Source organism: Furipterus horrens, unplaced genomic scaffold (assembly GCF_987537825.1).
Source record: "Furipterus horrens unplaced genomic scaffold, mFurHor1.1.pri manual_scaffold_4, whole genome shotgun sequence".
In the NCBI taxonomy this organism is placed as follows: domain Eukaryota; kingdom Metazoa; phylum Chordata; class Mammalia; order Chiroptera; family Furipteridae; genus Furipterus; species Furipterus horrens.
In genome coordinates, this window is record NW_028327174.1 from 188,744,130 (window position 1) to 188,762,925 (window position 18,796).

The window sequence follows — 18,796 nt, forward strand, 5'->3', positions numbered from 1 at the left end:
GAAAGAAAGCAGCTTAATCTGCAGGCCTGGCAGCTGAAGCAGTAACTGCAGGCCTTCCTGATCACAAACCTAAAGAACCGGCATCCCATTTTGTGTGCGGTTTCCCAGCTCCTTCTGCAACTTTGTCCTGCTTGCCCATTAGCCCGGGGAGGCTTTGTTCCTCTAAATAGGGCTGAGTACCATCGCCATCCAGATCAGCTCAGCATAAATGAACTCTTTCCTTACAGTAACATAAAATACAGCAGCATGGGTGTATGCATTGGTTCTAAGGCAGGCTTAGAGAACTGAGGTGTAAGTAGCAGAAAGAAAGCACATGCATAGGGGTCAGACAGACCAGGTCATCCATTGGCCTCACCACAATGCAGCTGGAGCATCTTGAACAGATCACTGACTTTTAACTTCCATTGTCTTTCTCAATTAAGTTGGAACAACTGTGTCTATATTGTTATGTTGTGAAGACAACATGCGGCAACGCACATGTATATCTGGAATATTCTGTGTGCTTCTTAAATGTCAATTAACTTACAAAGTATGTATCTGTTCATTCAATGGAACACCTTCTGAGCCCTTTCTCTGCGGCACACAGTGTTAAGCGTTTGAATAAGAAAGTCAGATACGATATCACTGCTTTTATGGAGATGATTACAATCTGGTGAACCTATGCTTTATACACCGGGCAAGGAGAGTTGGGAAAATGACCAGGATGATCATAGTGCATCATAAAACCATTGAATATTAAAGTTGGGGGAGGCCTTAGAGACCAAATAATCTTAAACGAGGACAAATGGTATAGCCGAGAAGAGAAGTGATCTGTTTAAAATCACACAGAAAGCCAGTGAGGAAACTGGAACCTCCCTCAGAGTTCAATGCTTTTCCCTCTCCTCTGCTCTCAAGAAGCTTATAGTTTCACTGACATATGAAATGACTTGCGAAGCAACACATCACTGTCACTATTTATTAACTACTAAAAACTAAAATAACACGACAATAACAAAAAACCCTGGAAGGAACTCTGCAGGTGGGGATGGGGGTATTTAGGGAAGACTTCTGTAGAAGGGTGGCCTAATGTAGGTCTTGATGGGTGATGAGTTAGGGGGCATATTCCATATAGGGAGAAACACACGGCCATCACTAACATAGTTTTTGTTTGTTTGTTTCTTACTGAACAAAGTCTTGAGGATCTTTTCTTCTGGAAGCAGCTCTGTTTAATGTAGATATTTGGCTTAATGGGTGATAAATTACAAATAAATGGCATTACATGCATAGATTTATGTTTCCATGACTCTGTGGATTATGAAAACATTACCCTACGGGAATATTATACTACATCTCTGATCTTTTTCCCAGGGGCACTGAAGATGATGCTTACTCCAGCCTGAGCATGAAGATCTTATTCAAGAGTCATTAAATAAGTATCTTTTCTATCTCTCAAATCTGTGACTTGGAAAGTAGTTTTACCTTTTTTCTCTGATGGAACCGCACACAGACTTTTCTTCAGAAGCCTTTTTGTGCTTCCAGAAAGCATCCTTTGCCCCAAAAAAGAATATTAGTTACTCAGTCTAAATCCACTGGAAGGAGGGGAAAGTCAAAGGCAATATGATTCATAAGGATTTGGGTCACAAGGAGAATCCATTCATTAGGAAAATTAATTTAGATATAGAAACATGTAGATTCTTGAATAAACTTTTCTGCTGATCTCGGTTTTCAGTGTGGGCGACTCCTTCGAGTGTAATTATATCCCTTGGGATTGGTATGATGTCAGTGTTCTTGGAAACTGGAGTCTAAATTATTTAGGATATGTTAAGAGCTCTTGGACTCTTATCCCTGGTTATCAAACTGGGCAAGTTGGCTCTATTTTGGAAGGCTCTGTGTCCAGGTGGACTGGGCCAAGATATTTTGGGCACCTCTCATGCCTTACAGAGTTAGATTGTAAGGGTAACTCACCAGTCTCAGCTGATTCTAGCAGCTGCTCTTCACCGAGCAGTAAAAATGGGATGTTGGAACTGACCTAGGCTGGAGCCCTCACAGCTTCCCAATTCAGATGCTGAAATAGTGCTAGGCCGGCTGCTGAGCTGAGTAGAGCCGAGTGGGCGGAGGACACCTCTTATGACTAGGTACATATAGGTTTTCTATAGCCCAGAGTTCAGGAGAGAGGGTTTTCAGAGTTCAGATAATTTTCCTCCCTTCCTTGCCAATGAGACAATTCAGAGAAGAAAGGCAATGGGGTGCAGTGGACTTGGGGTTGACCACTGGCTTTATCCTTTGCTCACTGAGCTCTTGAAGAAGTTGCCCATTTTTAGCTTTCACCGTCTTGGCTATAAAATAGAGACGGTAATATCTAATTTATAAGATGGCAATGCTTAAATGAGACATGGCAGGCAAAGCATGTGGCAAAGGAGAGACTTAAAAAATGGCAATGATATTTTTAAGAACACCAGGTCATAAAATAATTTTAGGGGAGTTTAAAGGGAGAGTTATCTAAGAAATGAACATATTGAGACAGAGGAAGATGCCCATTGAAATGAAACAATAAAGTTCTGAATTTTAGCCCAGCTTTTCCACGCCTGTTTCATTTTGTCACGGTACCTAGAAGCGATCAACTGAGCACACTCATACTCATCAAGTCTGCAAATGACTAAAATCTAAAGCAGAACTTTTATATTCAGAAAGAACTATGATTGCCCCGTGGGCTTCCGTGCTCGTGATAATTGGTCAGCTAAATTCCTTCCAGTGGACATAGAGATGTTTAGAAGAGAAGTTAATCTCTATCAGGAAGAGGATGATTAGAAGATACAGAGTGGAAAATGTGTCAACCCAAGGCTCTTCCTGGCTCATGTGAAGGATCCATGACTTTCTGGTTGACCTTCTCCAGGACAGGGACCAAACTACCAAAAAACTTGTGTGTTCACACTAATGCGACAATGTCTATCCTGAAACTCTTCTTCTCCCTCCCATTTTAATATGTTTTGTGAGAATACGTGGGGTGCTATCAGAAAATGACTGCATTTTTTTTCATAGCTGCCCCTGGGGACCTCATATGTACTCTTCTATCCATGACCCCTTGGATAAAAATCTCTGGCAGGCCAAAAGCTGATCTGCTCTCCCTTAGAAAAAAAACATGACTTTATACTTTTTAAACCATAGTATAATCTCATTTCAGTTATCAAAATGTCCAGTCCCCTTCAGTAGTCAAAATGCTGAGCTCCCTTACTATTTAAGTTGTCCCCGTCTTAGATCCTGATGTCCAGAATATAACCCACTTTATATCTTAGTAACCTATGAACTATGGTTAAAAAGATAGAATAAAATAGGAAGTTAAAATAAACATCCATTACTCTTAAATGATTCTTTTACTGGACAATACTTCTTAAACATAATTGAAAGGAGACAAATATAATTATTTTCTCCCCCTGTTGGTACTCTGCCAATATACTTTATCTATCTATCTATCTATATCTATCTATTCAATATCTTTGTATCTATCTATCTCTGTCTATACATATACACATTCATATACATATATACACTAAAATACGTACTAACTCAAAATCAGATTTAGTAAGACTCTTCCCTTAAGAGTATACTGGCATGAAATTAAACTAAGCTATTATATTAATGGAGAGGTGAAAAATAGTGTTCATAATCTTCCTGTACTTGTTTCAATTCCCTAATTTTAAATGGACATTATCTTATGTTTCTTTCTTTGTACTTTATCTTTCATGATACTTAAAGTAAGCCTCTATATTAGGAGGTGATGCAATAGTTGCCTATTGTCACCTATGGTAATGTTGACAATGAAGCTTCTCATGATTGTCCCTGAAAGTGTTTTCCTATTCCGTGGAGTGGACCAAACCTACCTCACAGTGACATGAAACATTTGGTCAAAACATGTGATCAATTTTGGAGGCTCAATCCTGTCCTTAAACTGCATCAAGACCCCCATGATCAATGTTGCCAGAATCTGACAAGAACCCATGCACCTCTTTCCCAACCTGAGTCATGAACCTTTCATCTCTATTTGCCTTAAAGCTTTCCAACCTGTGTCTGAATTCACTCAATTCTTGCCTCTTGCACTTAGCCCTGAGGCCTTAACCCTACACAGGTCATCACATGTTGATCTCTGATATCCTTCCATAATTTTGTTCCACACTATTCTAAGGAATACATTAGGTAATGCATGTAAAGAACTTAGCATGGACTAAGCACTCAATACATAGAAGAATGAAATATGATATTTTATTAATAAGTGCCACTAGCCTTAGGAGGGTTTTTAGAAAAATATGGATCCATCTTAAGCCCTACTAAAGATCGTTGATGACTGGAAACCCCTTTAACTGTGTTTCCAATTGGCCATCTGTTTTCTTGCCCCTTTCCTTCCTCTCCCAGCCTGTTCACCCACGCCCAGTGGGTCAGTGTAATGCAAAGACCAGCTTTTCTCTTCTCAGCGAGAGTGCCTATCGAGATGCCTGAGTTTGAATCCGGGTCCTGCTACTTATAGCTGTGTGATCCTAGCAAGTCACTTCTCATGTCAAGTTTGCTTCCTCTGTAGAGAAGGGATATTAATAGTTATTGTCTCACTAGGTTGCTACAAAATTAGTTGGGTTAAAATATGCAAAATAATTTACAAAGTGTCTGGCCCAAGGAATCATCATATAAGGTTATATTACTACCACCAGGACTCTCCCTCCCTCTATTTCAGAGTTCATCTGAATCTTCTCAAGAAAGAAAAAAACACACAACAGCTTTCATGAAAATAAAAATAATCTGCAGAGCTGTACATCTACCCACAATGACCACCAACTTTATTCTATTATGCAAAGAACAGTTTATTTTCTCATTGTCTTAAAATGGGACTTCGACTTTATTTCTGAGAAACAAAAAGTTCCATTAAAGCACACAATTAGCCCTCAAAGATGAACTTGAATGTCTGCTTTTAGATAAACCTACAAAGTAATAAATTTACCATTAGAATAAAATATATTCTGCCAAAAATACTGGAGGGCAGTTTTAGCTGGTTTCTAATGACATAAAATGAATGTGAAATGTGGTAGATCTTTAGTAAATGCAGCACACTATCAAAAAGGATTTGTAATGATAATAATGCAAATGAATCACACAAATGTTAAAAATTTCAATATATTATATTAATCCTAATGCAATAATTATATACTTTATATTAATATAATTACTTTGACTGCCTTCATTTGATAATGAAGGAAGGTCTTCTATCACGTTTTGCACCTGTATCTCACTCACTGGCGTGTGATTCCACAATACACGTAGTATGAGCAACCTTGATCAATATCAGAACACCTTTCTAAGGGTATATGAGACCTGAATTTAAATTTTTATAGACTGTTTTCACAATAGGATGAATAATGTCCTTTATGCCTGTCTCATCTCAGCCTCTCTTTCTCCCTTCTCTTTTCTATCTCCCTCCTCTTCTCTATCTCTCCCTTTTTCTCTTCCTGTATATCCAACATCAACCTGTGACCTGAACCTTGAACCTAGCCCTGAATAGACTGTAAGTGGATTTGGGGCACTGTAGGGTCCTCCTGCATCAAGTTGTTAACACATTTCAATTTTAGTAAAGTCATAAAGTCTTTATAATCTTCCCTAATTCAATTACAGGTATCAAACAAACAATACATACATGTTTTAAGACACATTATTTCAAGGATAGAACAGCTTTTGTCAGAATGCACACCAAGGGATCTAGGTTTAAGTTCCTTGACAAAATTAGTGTGAGATAGATTATCATACCTTGAGGCCAGCAGAACTGGAGACCCTCTCTACAGTAAAAATCAGGCTAAAATTGTCTTTAGAGATCAATTATCCAAATGTTTCTGAGTTACCAGCAGTGACAATTATTTACAATACAAAATGATGATGATAATAAACCATATGAGAATAGTATGTAGAGTCCACATCAATCTCTACAATAGAATTTTAAAGAATTTAGATAATTTTGCTCCATTATAAGGTTTAATGAAAAAAAGTCAATAGCTCTCTATTACAGACTGAATTGTCCTCTCCCCACCCCCTTCCAAATTTAAATGTTGAAGATCTAACCCCCATTGTGACTGTATTTGTAGGGAAGCAATGAAAGTCAAGCAATGTCATAAGGGTGAGGCCCTAATCAGATGGCACTGGAGTCCTTATAAGAAAAGGAGAAAACACCAACCCCCCCCACCCCCCACCACACACACACTTTCTTGCTCCACATGCAAAGAGAAGAGGCCAAGTGAGGACACAGTGAAACGATGATCATTCACAGGCTAGAAAGAGAGGCCTCACCTGGAAGCAACCTTAACAACACCTTGGTCTTGGATTTCTATCCTCTAGAACTGAGATAAAATAAATTTCTGCTGTTTAAGCCACTCATTCTGTAGTATTTTGTTATGGCAGCCTGAGAAGATGAATACAATCTTATTCATTAATCATTCCACAGTGACTAATTATATTATCAAGAGTAAAACCATGTGCTAAGCGCTAGGACACAGAGGCAAACAAGACATTGTTCCTCACATTGGACAGGACTCTCAATTCATCTAATGTTCAGAGAGGGAACAGACTCACAGAAGGGGCTATTTTGCTCAAGGTCTGAGAGCTAGTTCATCAAAAAGCTGGATACAAATGCAAGTCGAATTAACTTCAGCCTGACGTTGAAGGAAATAGTAACTTCAGTTATGACTGGCAAGTATTAAAAATGTCATTTTGGAAAATTCAAAAATCCACTGGGAAAAAACTCCTTTGAATTAGAGCCTGTTTCCTATAATTTTCTATTTTTAATTTGTAGTCTTGGGTCTCCCAGATGCACTCAGAGCCTGATAATGTCTTGGTGTCTTTGACCCAAGCAAAGGGACCCAATTCTCTCCACTAACAAACTATGGCTAAGTAACAAGGCCTGCTCTCTACTGGTGACAGAATTGGAACTTTTAATTATTTCCTGTCAGCCACAGCCCACACTGAATTTTTCTAGAATTTTCTGGAGGTGAAAGGCTACCACAGGAAGAAAACCATAGAATTCAACTGGAAATCATTCAAATTTCCTCATTCTTAGCTCCATCTCCAACAAGCCTGACGCAAGGAGACACAGACCACAAGGCTATGACATAATTCTTCTTTGTCTGCCAAAACAGAGAGAAAATGATGAGGAAGAAAAGTTTTATTTGAAAAAAAGACATACGGAGAACTATATTTTCTTTTAACTTAGGGAAACTGAATGCTGAGATTAAGATCTGCTAATAGCCATGGCAGGGTGGCTCAGTTGCTTAGAGCATCGTCCTGTAGACCAAAACGTTGTGGGTTTGATTTGTTTTTCTCTCATATCACTATTTCTCTCTCTCTCTCTCTCTCTCTCTCTCTCTCTCTCTCTCTCTCTCTCTCTCTCTCTCATCTCCCTTTCTCTCTTTCTCCCCATCCCTCTCTCTCAAAAGTCAATAAATATATCCTCAGGTGAGGATTTAAAAGAAAAGAAAAAAAAAAAAAGATCTGTTAGAGTGTAACTTATATAGAGACGTTAAAGCAGATAAAAGGAAATAATAAAACAAATAAGTTTTAATCTTTGGTGTTTTCTTTGGGCAATGGAAAAAAGATCTCTGCATGCTGCACTATTATTTACATTTTAAGTCAATGCTGGAGGAAAGGGGTTAGGCCGGGAAGGAAGCACAGGCATCATACATTGAACCTGACATAAGCAATTGGTCTGGACAGTTGCTGATTTAAGAAGAGATTGTAACATCAGAATGTCTTAATTATTTTTATTTCCTTAAAGAGGGAAGACTTGCATTAGACAGTTCTCTTGTTGAAGGAAACATACTTATAGTTCTGCAAATTGCCCACTATGCCCTAACTTGCTACCCATGTCCTCTCGGACATTTCTCAGCGTCCTTTGCACTTGGGATGGCCTTGTGGCTATTTCTGACCCGTAGAATGTGTGTGGATATAATGCAGTCAGTTCCCGGAGAGGCAATTAAGTCTGAAATGTGCCTCCCCTCAACTCCTCACCCCTGAAGCTGGAAGAGGAGGCTTTGAGTTCATGGAAACAGAGGATGTAAGGCATCCAGATACCCGCATCACTGGGGGAGAGCCCTCTAGGAGAGCTGCCAGGCCTGAATGAGACTCAGAGTAGGTGAGAAAGAGACTTGTGAAAGGCAGCAGCTACGCTGTGTAGATTGTTACAGCAGCTAATAGTGAATGCAGGGGCACTAAGTTTGTTCTCATTCTATTGTACCTGTAGCTCTGATCTTTCCCAGGTGCACACCTCGCCCCACCTAAGGCTCAGGAAGGACTATCCCATCTGTTGCTCTAAAGGAAAATCCTAGTGTGTAGACGATATTTTACAGAGTTGTACACTTGAAACGTGTATGGTTTTGCACACCAATATCACCTCAATAAAGTCAATTAAAAAAAAAAAAAAAGAAAGAAAGAAAATCCTACTGGTTTCTTTTTGTCCACCCCCTTTGCCAGTGGTGTAGGGGTGGACACGGGGCCAGATTGTAAAGCCTTCTGGGGCCTTTTGAAAAGATTTGCTTGTTCTTAAAAAGGGTCCACAGATTGATATTTTCCCTTTCTGATTAGACATGGAGGGTGAGAGGGAAGGATGATGTTGGCTAATGTGACCTGCTAGTAGAATTAGGTAATTTTCATCGTCTAGCTGAGATGACTAAATATAGTTAATGGGGACCCTGAAACCAAGGACTACAGGGGTCTCATGAGTAGTGTGGTGAGCATGGGCTATGCAGAGAAATAGCTCCCAAGGAGGGCAATGGCCTATGACCTTTCAGGATAGTAATACCTGACCCCTGGTTTAAGTTGCTTCCTATGCGATCATGGCCTTCTATGATCATGGATCCCTGTGAACATGACAGCTTTGAGTGAGAGGAGCTCAGGGGGTGGAGGGGAAAGAGCAGAGAAAGCTAGAGCAGCAGGACAAGGTGGCCAGAGCCTTTGAGGAAAAGCTGGGAACAGGGATGAAAAACAAGAGTTGAAAAGAAATTCACCCAGAGCAAGCAGATAAGCACCCTATATTCTTGCAATCCTCAAAAGTGTGTCAGATGGGGAACACAGTATTACATTTGAATGTTTAAAAAAAGGGGGTTGTATGGAGAACACTATAAATAGGAGGAAAAACCATGCCGTTGGTGCCAGACGGACTTAGTTTGAAATCTTGGCTCTTAATTTACAGATTTTGTTTTATTTGGCCATTTATTTTACCTCTCTGAGCTTCAGAGAAACCTTAGTCATTGCACATCTAGTAATTAATATACCCTTTAAAATTTTTCGGCATGCTTTGTGCCATATATATTTCTAAAGTCTTGTCTAGGATTCAGAAGATCTGCATCTTGACATTTATTCTGCAACATTTAGATGTTCACATAACTTATTTCCTTTGTAAAATGAAGAAGATGTCCTTGTTGTACTCTACCAGGCTATTTGAAGGAACACATGTAATACATGTCCTATAAACCCTGTTAGAACATGCCCATAAGCTACTATTAATTATTAACCCACCAAAAAAAGTTCCATCAGGTATTGGTTTTTTCTTTAAGAAAATTATTGCACCAATTCAATCTGGGGACCTCTACTTTGTATGATGAACATGCTGTCCTGTTACTTCCTCATCTATAAATGGACACACTTCACCGCTATTTGGATAAAATGTGACAGAGTCAACCTTAGTTCCCAGAAAAACCTGGATCACTCTCACTTGACTTTGTATTTGGCCTGGCCGTGGGACCGCAGCAGCTCAGCACCATCATTGTTGGAAACTCTGAGAATGCCCTGTCCCCCGCACAGCTTTGCTCTTTCTGGCTTTGCAGTCCTCCGCCCACCAGACCCATCTGGCCGAGGCTCTGGTCAGTGTGGGAGAAGAGACAGGAATCTGTTTGGCTGAGTCATGACCCAGGCCTAGCACGTGGTATAAAACCAGTGAAGGACCCCTTGTCTATGGCCTGGATCCATGACACTGCGGCTTTGAGGGCGGTGAAATCCCTGCTTCATTTCCCTTGGCGGCCCCTGTGCTCGAGGAAGGCAAGAGGTTGGCGTTTCTGTTGGCTACAGGAGATGAATGAGCCACACAGAGAAGGGGGCTAATGGTTTCCACTTCACCCCTACGCCCTCCCCTAGAAACGTTCTTTGGCCAAACCAGATCTCAGGACTCCCAGAAGACCCAGCTCACCCAAAGCCAAGAGCAACTCCCACCTCCCTCCTGCCGTTCACCATCCCCAAAGGCCTGTCCTGAAGATCTGTTCAGGAAGCTTAAAAATAGTTGAGTGTGTGGTGACAAGCTTTGTGGGTTTGCTTTGTAAAAATATTCTGAGCAGGGAAATAAACCTTTCAACAGCTTATTTTTCCACTGCTCTGGGGAGCTGCCCCCACTTTCTGCTGCTGTAAGCACTTCAGGTACCTTGTGGGTGGTGGTGGGGGCGCTGGAGGGGACGGGCAGAACCCACTCAGGGCCTAGACGTGATTATTCAGTGAAGGCGAGAAGTGTCTTGTTAGAGAACCAGGTGTAAGCAGGCCAGCGACTCCTAGGATCCAGAGGGACATGACCCCAGGCAAGGTCACATTTCTGCACATTCTGAATACAGAAGAAAATGTCATTCCAGGCTCCTGAGTTTTGGCATGCAAGGCTCTTCCAGATCTAGCCCGGTCCACCCAGTATTGTCCCTCCCAGGAATAAGTAAGTCTGATAAACAGGAGTACTAGCAGTTATCCCATCACATCATGATTCTTCATGCCACATCTCCTCCCATACTCTGTTCCTCCTGCTAGGAAGGCCCTTCCCAGTCCTGGACATTCACCACCACCCCAAACCTGTGTCCAACCTATTCAGTCATTAAAATCCTGCTCAGACATTTGTCTTCTCCCTGAAAGGTTCCCTGACTCCCCTAACATTAATCATTCCATTCCCTAAGCAGCAATGCTGCCATTGTTACATTTTTCACGTGGTGGGGTGTTTCCTCACAGGGTCTGTGTTTATTCATTGTCATGTTTTGGCAGCCTTGCACAGGATCTGGCAATATTAAGTACAGCTAAACAGGTTAATTGAACAAATTAAAGATGGTAATATTTCTGCTAAAGAGAAGAGAGAGGAGTGTCAATTTTCAGGAGCAGAGGTGAATTCAGAACCTTGTAGGGTTGAGAGTTGATGGAATGCTCATGCCTATTTCCTTCCCAATGGACTTTTGTCTCAGCAAATCACTATGAGGTTGTCACAGACAGCACAGTAAAAGACAGTGAGGACTTGTGAATGAACAGAGAGCCTTAACGTCATCTTTTGCCTTTCCAGCACTCCCTTGGGTTGAGAGGCTCAACTCCTGTTTCCACAGAGGAGACAGGAGAAGAGGAGAATGGAGAGGGAACTCAATGCAGATTGCTTGTCTCCAGAGATGTGTTCATGCCACAAATGACCCAAAGCTACTGAAAAAAAAATATGTGCAAAACTCTTTCTGATAAGGTATTACCATTATTTGCAGAAACTATAAAGTCCATATAAGATTTTGTGTCTCCAACTTTAAGAAGACCACCCAGGGGTTAGATACAAGGAAGCAGAGAGTAGAGATGTGTCCTCCCCTGGATCTCTAACTCCGAAGGGCTGGACCACCCTCTTTCGTATGATGGGTTCTATGGAGAAACACTACCAAGATGGGGACAGTGTGGATATCAGAAGTCAGGGTCTGGAGTCAGGCTGCCCAGGATCGAGTCTCAGACCTACTCAACCTGTGGTCTGATACATGTTACCCAATCTCTCTGTGCCTCTGTTTCCTCAACTTTAAACTGATGGTAGCAATTAGATCTAAGTCACAGGGTTTTGTAAGTTATACTATGTAAAAGATCAAACAATCAATAACACCTCTTGTGTGCCAAGTAACACCCTGAAACCATCCAATTCTTCATCTTTCATCCTGATAACAGCTCATACAGGTATTACCTATGAAATATCTGGGGTTCAGAGGTTAGATTTTTTCCCAGGGGCATTCTGAAATTTAAATCCCTATCTTTCTAAATTTAAAATTCTATGAGTATCATCTCTGTTTCTCTGAAAGTCCTGATATAGGGCTCCTTTGATCTTAATTAGAGGGAGTCACGTGGTCTCAAAAATCTCTTGGGCTCCAGGTGGCAACATGGAAATTCTGGGATTCCCTGAGCAGAGTTTACGCTGGAAGGTCTGTATGGAGCATGGGTGTAACTTGGGTACATACCCAGAAACTTGGGAGGGAGAGTGAAAGTATTTGGAGCTGGCAAGTCTGGTCAATTAATATATGCTTGTGAGGCATTTTCAAAGCTGAAAGATCTTTTGTGACTGCCAAGTGATGTTAATTATGAGCATAAGGGTACATCCTGCCAGCAGAATGAGAGGTACCCATATTTCCACACGTGCAGGTGAATCATCTGCTGCTGATGCTGGGTACCGCCCCTACAGTTGTGAGAGCAAAATTCAGTAAATGGGTGCTTGTGGGGAGGGAGGCAAGAAGAGTCTGCGCATCTCCCTCCTACAGTGTAGGAATCTGGTCTTTCAGGAAAGCGTCACCATTAGTCTCCCTGAGTGGCAGGGCACCCATAGAGAATGAGGGTGCCGATGCTTATAGCCTGGTTTGGCTCAGGCAAAGCAGAAGGGTGGCTAGTGTTCAGCCACAGGGTAAGGCAGGACCATAAATGGGAGAAAAATGAGCCCTGAGCTCCGAGATGGAAACGATATACAACCTGTCAGGAAGTGGGGTCCGGCGCAGGTCTGGAAAGTGACTCAGGACGGGGAGCGATGAACGGTATAAGGACCTGGCAGCTTCGTGCGTGCCGGATGGCTCCTGCTCAGTGTAGGGTGATCTGCTTTCTTCAAAGCTCTCAGGAAGTCCAGGTAGTCCTCGTTTTTCGGTAAACTCAAAATCTTCTGTGCCTTCTTCAGGTGGATCTCACTTCACATCTCAGGAATGTTTCTGATCTTTTTTGGGGGGGGGTGGTAAGGGAATAGAGAAATTTGTCTTTGTATGCAGATGGTCTAAGTTTGAATTTAGGTCCATTCACCAATGAGCTCTCTGTGACTATGGGCAAAGCATTTCTTTACTTTTGCAAATAGTTCCTGATATGAAAAATGAGGAATGAGTTCAAAATGTTTCCTAAGTTTTCTTCCAGTGTTAACTTTCCATAATTTATAGAGCTGGCAGTTCTCTCTTTTTGTTAATTCTGCAGAATTCAAGGGACTTTCCGAGACGTCCCGTGGGCCAGTTCAGCAAATGTGGGAATCCCTCATTGGTAGGGTTGTATTCAAAAGAACTGCTCTTTTTTTTTTTTTTTTATTGGTTTTAGAGTTTCATTAAAGATTCATGATATTTGGGAGGGAGAAGATAATGCATATATACACATTTATTTGTATGCACGGTTTCTTCTTTTTCTGGGATTTGCTTTTGGATGAATTTAATTCTTTAAAGGAAAGTATTGCAGGTTATAAAGATAACTTCTGCAATATAAATAATAAACCTCACTTGCTTTGGAGTGTTAAATTTTATCAATAATAATTCCATCTTACATCTATAAAGCACATTAGAGTTTATAAGAGCTAGTTGTTTGCATAATCTCAACTGGTCCTCAAATCCACCTGTGAACTAAACTTTCTATTTTTGTTATTATTTTTAAAATAAATAGCTTTATTGTCCTTTTCAATGATAAATTAAATACACCTATAGCAGGGTGCCATGTTAAATATTTAACTTTTTTCTTTTCTTTTCTTTTCTTTTCTTTTCTTTCTTTCTTCTTCTTCTTTTCTTTTTTTATAGTGGAAAAAGATCCCAAGGCTACCAAAGTCATTCTTGGAAGAATGATTTACTTAAAAATATTTTTTATTTATTTGTTCGTTTATTTATTTATTTATTTATTTATTTATTTATTTATTTATTTATTTATTTTTAGAGAGAGGGGAAAGGAGAAAGAGAGGGAAAGAAACATCACTGTGTGGTTGCCTCTCACTCATTCCCCTAACTGGGGACCTGACGTGTAACATAGTAATATGCCCTGACTGGGAATCAAACCAGCAACACTTGGTTCACAGGCCGATGCTCAATCCACTGAGCTACACCAGCCAGGCCTTGATTTACTTTTGAAACCATGTGGCTCCCTTTCCTCAGATGGAAAAAGAGGTCTACCACCAGAGCAATCGGTGCCCTGTGTTAGGGGAAATGAGCTTCACAGATCTTAATTGTCTCTGTTATAGTGATCTGGATTCTCTCAGAGAGTTCAGGAAAGGAAGGAAATTGACAACTTTCATTTCTGAATGTTTAAATAGGAGAAACAAGCAAGATCCCTGTGAGGAGTCCTAGGATGGAATGAAGATTACTGGCAAGCAGATATCTGAGCTGCTAATTCTGACACAGCATCCCTGGGAGACCTTGACCTTCAGCTCCAGAAGGAGCTGAACAGTCTGAGCTTGGAGATCTCTGCACCTGAAAAGTTAAGGATGTCATGGTCATAGACTTGGGACCAAGGTAGGAAAAGCCTGGTCCTTTGAAGAAGAACATAAATGGCCCGTACAAGACACCCAAATCAGCAGTGGCTCAGTGGGATCAGCAAACTTTTTCCATAAAGGCCCAGATAATAAATATTTCGGGTTTTGTGGGCTGTGTGGTCTCTTCTGCAAGACTCAACTCTGCCCTTGAAACATACAAGCAGCCATAGGTAGTATGTAACAGAATGGGTGTAACTGTGATTCAAAAAACTTTACAAAATTAGTTAACAGGCTAGATTTTGCTGGTGTACCATGGTCTGATGGTCACTAACATAGGGAAGTCCCAGAAATAGAATGGCTAAGTCAAAGTGTACAGACTTTTCTAGGTTTTTCTATGTGTTACCAAGTCACCCTCCAGAGGGTTGTACGTAATCCTTACTATCCATGCATGAAAGCACTGATTTTCTTCCATGGTCCTCAGTACTTGGCATTTGTATGTTTAAAAGAACTAAGGAAAATCTGTGTACCATAATTCTGCATATGAAAAATGTTTTCTTAAAATATTAATTTCCTTTTCTTGCCAAAGATCACAAAGCAAGAACATGACAAATAGCTATGGAGAATGTGTGGAGATTCTTCAAAAAAAAAAAAAAAAAAAAAAGAACTGCCTTATATCCCAGGAATTGCATTTCTGGAAATAGATCTGCAGAAACCCAAAATGCTGATTCAAAAGAATATATGCGCCCCTATAGTAATTGCAGCATTCTTTACGACAGCCAAGATTTGCAAACAGCCCAAGTGCTCATCATTAGATGAGTGGATAAGACAGTGATGGTACATTTACACAATGGAATACTACTAGGCCATAAAAAGAAGGAAACACTTGCTTACAGTGTAATTAGGAATTAGGTCCATCAACTTATTTCAAGAGATGATGATTTGACCTAACAAACATGTTAGTACTTATAATGCCAAGTCCTGTGTTTTATTCTTGAAATATAGAAAGAACCAGGAATTAGAACTAATGAGTCTCACATCACAGAGATAAATAGAGTACATTCACACAAAACAGTTTGAATATAATCTAATAAAGGGATTAATGAGGGGAAATCATAGGATGTTACAGAGGCAAAGAGAAAAAGTCCCTAATACAGATGGCTGGGATTAAGGAAGACTTCTTAGAAGGAGCACAGAGTTCAAGACTTATAGAATAAAAATGTGAATGTTGGGTGTGTGTATGTGTGTGTGTGCATGTGTGTGTATGTGTGTGTGTGTGGTAGGGGGAGACTCATGAGAAGAAATCCATGAGTGGAGACATGGAACTGAATGGTACATATAAGGGAATAGTAGTTTTGTGTTCATTGAGATGAAAAGTGATCATTGGGGAAGACTGAAAAGATGTGGTCAGTTATAAAAAGTTGGTTGAAATCTTTGTTTGTTGGGAGATATTGAAAGATATCATGCAGCAAATGACAAGATCAGATTCATGTCCTAATACTTTACAAAGATCCTCTTGGCTTCAGTGTGGAGAATAAACAACGGGGCCAGATCCGCGGTCAGGATACTACTTATGAAGCTATTGCAGTAGCTCCTGTGACCCGGTGGTGGTTGAATCAGGGAAGTGCAGTGAGGAAGGAAAAAGGCATTCGATTTTGCCAATATTAAAAATTAGTAAGAGAGGGCACGAGTTCCGTGTAAATGGTGAAAACAGAGACAACTCCCAAGTATCTGATTTGAGCTATGGGTGGTTGGTGAGACTGGAACCGTGTAGGGGGTGGAAATGATGAGTTTAGAGAAAACAAGAGAGACTTTCAGGGAGTTCTGGGCTGGGACCTGGGTGCTCTGGCTTCTGACCCACTTTGCCATTGGCTGTAGTCAAATCAGGCTCCCGCTTTAGCTTTAGTTTCTCCAGTTCTATTGTGAAGATATCAGACTCAAGATCGGTTCCCACACATGTGTCTGCAGCCTCACAATTGTAGGCTCTGGTTCAGGAATATTGGTGTGTACTCTAGGAATCAGTATTTTGAAAAGTTTTTCAGGTGACACTGCTGTTTAATAGGTTTGGAAACCTGTGAATCAGGAGATGCTTGAGGATTCTGATAGCTCAACCCTCTCCGAATGCACATTTCCCCTAGTTCTTTCTCCTTTCTCCTGACTCTGCAAATGTAAGCTGGAATCTGACACCCAGCATGGCCTCCAGCGTCCCTACCACTGTGCTAGTAACCACAGGGTGTTTCACTCCCCCTCCCAAACCCCCAAAACCAGGTCGGGCAGGCAGAAGAAGACGGGACAATTGCATCTCACACAATTGGCACCGAGGTAACTCCCTGTTATTTTTTTTTAAAGAACATAGAGTTAATGTCACACCAGGGATTCCGTAGTAAATTGCTTCTGTGGTTCATTGAAATGAAGGGGTTGGTTATTTTTTTCCAAGTGTAGTGATCAATGCAAAAAAATAAAACAAACAAACAAAAAAACCCATTTCTTAAACTCAGAGGTTTCATAGACAAAGCACATCCAGAAATTAAGTTTTATTCTTCCAGCTACATTCAGAGGACACATTCCCTACCCTTTCTCTTGTTTTTTTCACTGATCCCACTTCCTGCTACAGATGAGCTCAGCAGGCATGCATGGGGACACATGAGGAAAAATAATCCCACACGTCTGAAAAATTCATTGGGGTTTGGCCATCAACAGGCAGGCTTTAGGTGTTACTTCTTGCAACTTTCAAACATTAATTGCACTGAGACCTCTAGGCTGGACCAAGAAGGGGATTCCCTTATACCACACTGAGAACTTTTGGCTGCAGTGAAGCAGGTCTTTCCCTCACTGTAGGGCCATGATCAATTCTTGGCCTCCAAACCCAGAAAGGATGTGGGAATCTGGTGGGAACTGCGAAGGCCTGGAATATAAGACTTTTCCAGCCTGGCGGAGACTGTAGAATGGCTTAATTATAACCTCCCTGTCTACAGAGGGTTCTTCTATCTCTGATGAGGTAAGCCCACCACTGGATCCCACGTTGTTCTGCAGCAGAGACCGCATCTTATATATATATTTTTGGTTCTTTTCATGGTGTCTGGTATAAAGCTCTGAATGAAGTGGCTGCAGCAGAAGCTGATTCAGCCACTGGATTCACAGGTCTCTTTACAGAGCTTAGCTTTGGGGTCATTCAAGCCTAGGTTTGAATTCCAGTTACATCGGTTGCAAACTGTGTAACTTTGGAAAAGGCACTTTAAAACTGTGTGTGATAATGTTATTACCTACAAAACGAGGGTAAAATACTGACCATATAGGGCTACGTTGAAGATTAGAGAGAGTGGGTTTATCTAAAATACCTAGTAAAGAGCCGGGTAAATTGAGTAAATGTCTGCTAAGTGAAGAACTAAATGAAGCTCCGGGAGCATTCAGGTAGACTTTTGAAGACAGATGAATGAGTAGGATGACTTGAAGTGCTGATTTGTACTGGACAGTGCTGGCTCGAGTGGGCCGAGCAGACAAGCATGCAAAGTGGTCCCTGGGAGGAGCACAGTGATATCCTGCTAGCCTTGGAAGAACCTTAGCTTTATCGCTTGCGGCAATTTAGTGCTGTGGTTGGAAGTAGTGTGCATATGTGTGTGTGTGTGTGTACACACATGTGCATACATGCATGTTTTGCCTAATGTCTATTACCCTGATGTATTTTGAGCTTTCTTGAAACTTGGGTGCCATCTGATTCATCCCTGTATTTCCCTCTGTCTTGGCAACACCCTAGGTTTCAATACACGTGAGAGAAGTACTAGTGATTAAGTGCCTTCTATAATCTGAGAACAGAAAGAAAAACAAACAAAACCTCTCTTCTTTCTATTACTTACATTCTGGTGGCAGGGTCATATTTTCTCTTGGAAGCTTTCACCAACTATAATTGTTAAAACTTGATTTATTTAAAAGGTATAGAACATTACAGATAACTAATGTCGAAGCTCTTTTCCTTCTATTTTCGTCATTCTTTATAGGCAATCACCAGAATAAATTTTGCAGCCCAACTTTCTATGCTTATTATGAAATGTATCCATAAATAGTATATGTAGTTGCCGTCTTAAAGTATATTATATAATTATTTTGTACAGCATACTTTTTGACACCTTAGTTTTCCCTCCTTTTTTATTTTTACTAAGTATTGCGCTTTTGAGATTCATTTATGTCTTTACATGTATGTCTAAGTAATTAATTTTGATTTATATTTATTTGCCTGTTTCCTGTTGAAAACTTAAAGGTTATTACCATTTTTTTCCCCATTGTAAACAATGTTACAACAAATATCCTGGGTACCCTGGTACATATGAGCAAGACTTTTTCTAAAGTAAAATTGCTAAG